General features: G+C 36.1%; 1 protein-coding gene across 1 annotated transcript in view; it reads right to left on the bottom strand.

The window, feature by feature from the left end:
* LOC119591792 (mucin-17-like) overlaps positions 1 to 302 on the bottom strand; it is a 10,983-nt gene that overhangs the window by 653 nt on the left and 10,028 nt on the right.

Here is a 302-nt window from a genome sequence, read left to right as displayed (position 1 = left end):
ATCGAGGCGAAGATGGCTTGACAAAATGGTAATGGCTGACACGCTGGTGATGCTCAGCATTTGACAGTTGACGGTTAACGATGTTAATTATTTGGCATACGAAGCTGCTATCCGGACACGTTACATTCAGCCATTTTTTCGAGAACATCTCAAGTACATCTTCGCCTCAATTAAAAATGAAATAGTAATAATAGGCACGTGACAAATACTGGTAAGGTAATAAGTACTATAAATTCACGTATAGAAAAAAAATCTAATTTACTATTTATAACCACAAAGTCATTTAGAATGAACGGACATTC

This window comes from Penaeus monodon, chromosome 29 (assembly GCF_015228065.2).
Source record: "Penaeus monodon isolate SGIC_2016 chromosome 29, NSTDA_Pmon_1, whole genome shotgun sequence".
NCBI classification, from domain to species: domain Eukaryota; kingdom Metazoa; phylum Arthropoda; class Malacostraca; order Decapoda; family Penaeidae; genus Penaeus; species Penaeus monodon.
Note: the sequence above shows the minus strand (reverse complement) of the source record. Positions and strands in the feature narration are given on the sequence as shown.